Consider the following 2,915-nt stretch of genomic DNA (forward strand, 5'->3'; position numbering starts at 1 on the left):
ACAATTTAGAGGCAGAATAACACCCAGAACTGACAGAAAATTTATCTGAATGAAAGTCAGCTAGCCAAGAAGTTGAAATAGACCTGTTCATCCAGACCGGTAGGAGGGGCGGAGACAAGCAGCAGGGCACAGGGTGCGGCATGGAGAGCAGGGAGAGTTGGGCGCGTAAGGCATCTGGGGCGTGCAAGATCGCAGTGGGTGGACCCTGAGTACGCAAGCGGCAGCTGGCAGACCCAGTGAGGCAGCGATTGTGGAACAGGGCACAGCGTGCAACCCAGGATCCCAGGGAAGGGACTGAGGTCCCACGGAACGGAGCTACCGCCATTGTTCCCTCTCAACCCTGCTCTCACATACAATGTCACAATCTAGCGACTGAGGTGCCCAATCCTGGTGAACACCTAAGGATCTGCCCCTTACCATAACAGGAGCAACCAGACCAAAGAGAGAGAGAGAGAGAGAGAGAGAGAGAGAGAGAGAGAGAGAGAGAGAGATGTCTCAAACAGAAGAACAAATCAGTGCCCCAGAACTCATCCTTTTGAGCGACCAAGAGATAGCTAACCTATCAGATGCACAGTTCAAAACAATGGTGATCAGGAAGCTCACAGAATTGGTTGATTTTGGTTACAAATTAGATAAACAAATGCAGGTTACCATAAAAGAAATGAAGGACAATGCACAGGGAACCAATAGTGATGGGAAGGAAACTGGGACTCAAAACAAGAGTGGACCAGAAGGAAGAAAGAAACAACCAAACAGGAAAGAATGGAGAAATAAGAATTCAAAAAAAAAAAAACGAGGAGAAGCTTAGGAACCTCCAGGACATTTTTAAACATTCCAACATCCGAATTATAGGGGTACCAGAAGGGGAAGAGGTAGAACAACAGACTGAAAATGAATTTGAACAAATAATAAAGGAGAACTTTCCCATTCTGGCAAAGGAAATAGACTTCCAGGAAGTCCAGGAAGCTCAGAGAGTCCCAAAGAAGTTGGACCCAAGAAGAAACACACCAAGGCACATCATCATTACATTACCCAAGGTAAAAATGAAGGAGAGAATCCTAGAAGCAGCAAGAGATAAGGGGACAGTAACCTACAAAGGAGTTCCCATCAGACTGTCAGCTGATTTCTCAAAAGAGACCTTACAGGCAAGAAGGTGCTGGAAAGAAGTATTCCAAGTCATGAAAGACAAGGACCTATATCCCAGATTACTCTATCCAGCAAAGCTTTCATTTAGAATGGAAGAGCAGATAAAGTACTTCTCAGATAAGGTCAAGTTAAAGAAGTTCATCATCAACAAGCCCTTATTTTATGAAATGTTAAAGGGACTTATCTAAGAAAAGAAGATAAAAAAAATGTATAGTAAAAGGACAGCAAACTCACAATTATTAACAACCATACCTAAAGCAAAACCAAAAGAAACTAAGCAAACAACTAGAACAGGAACAGAACCACAGAAATAGAGATCACGTGGAGGGTTAGCAACAGGGGAGTGGGAGGAGGAGAGAGGGGGAAAGGGTACAGAGAATAAGTAGCATAGATTGTATGTAGAAAAAAGACAGGGGGGGAGGGTAAGAATAGTATGAGAAATGTAGAAGCTAAAGAACTTACAAGTATGACACATGGACATGAACTAAAGTGGGGGAATGTGGGTGGGAGAGGGTGTGCAGGGTGGCGGGGAGTGAAGGGGGAAATGGGACAAATGTAATAGCATAATCAATCAATAAAATATATTTTTAAAAAAAGGAAGTTGGCCCCAAGGAGGAACACACCAAGGCACATCATAATCACATTAGCCAAGATTAAAGAGAGGGAGAGAATCTTAAAAGCAGGAAGAGAAAAGGAGACAGTTACCTACCAAGGAGTGCCCATAAGACTGTCAGCTAATTTCTCCAAAGAAATCTTGTAGGCAAGAAGGGGCTGGAAAGAAGTATTCCAAGTAATGAAAGGAAAGGACCTACATCTAAGATTACTCTATCCAGCAAAGCTATCATTTAGATTATAAGGGCAGATAAAGTGCTTCTCAGATAAGGTCAAGTTAAAAGAGTTCATCATCACCAAGCCCTTATTATATGAGATGTTAAAGGGACTTATCTATGAAAAAGAAGATCAAAACTCTGAACTGTAAAATGACAACAAACTCACAACTATCAATTACTGAACCTAAAAAACAGCAACAACAACAACAACAACGAACTAAGCAAACAACTAGAGCAGGAACAGAATCACAGAAATGGAAATCACATGGAGAGTTATCAGTGGGGAGGGGGTGTGTGGGGAGAATGGGGGAAAAGGTACAGAGCATAAGAAGCATAAATAGTAGGTACAAAATAGACAGGGGGAGGTTATAGTATAGGAAATGGAGAAACCAAAGAACTTGTATGTATGAACCATGGACATGAGCTAAGGTGGAGGAATGCTGGTGGGGTGGGGGTGCAGAGTGGAGAAAAAAAATAAAGGGGAGAAAAATGGGACAACTGTAACAGCATATTTAATAAAATATATTTTTCTAAAAAAGTTAAGTAGAGGATGACTAACTGGAGCACAGGATTTTTAGGGCAGTGAACTTATTCTGTGTCATACAGAATATATAACTCTGTATCATGCAGTGGGAATATAATTATGGATACATGGTATTATACATTTGTTTAAACTCAGAGAATGTAGGACACTAAGAGTCAGCCTGATAGGAGAGCTCAAGAGACAAAGATTCTAGCCTTAATGATAGTTGATAGGCTTAAGTGATTAGTGCACTGGGAAAGCAGTTATTCCAGGAATTAGAAGCTGTGACCCCAGGAGGTAGGCAAGCAGTTTAAACTTTGTGCCCCAGGGATCTGCTGAGCCATTGCGTTCCAGGGAGGAAATGCAGATGAACAATTGTTGCTCAACAGATAAAAAGTACTAGGGAAAATCACCCT

Source organism: Phyllostomus discolor, chromosome 7, assembly GCF_004126475.2.
Source record: "Phyllostomus discolor isolate MPI-MPIP mPhyDis1 chromosome 7, mPhyDis1.pri.v3, whole genome shotgun sequence".
Classification (NCBI taxonomy): domain Eukaryota; kingdom Metazoa; phylum Chordata; class Mammalia; order Chiroptera; family Phyllostomidae; genus Phyllostomus; species Phyllostomus discolor.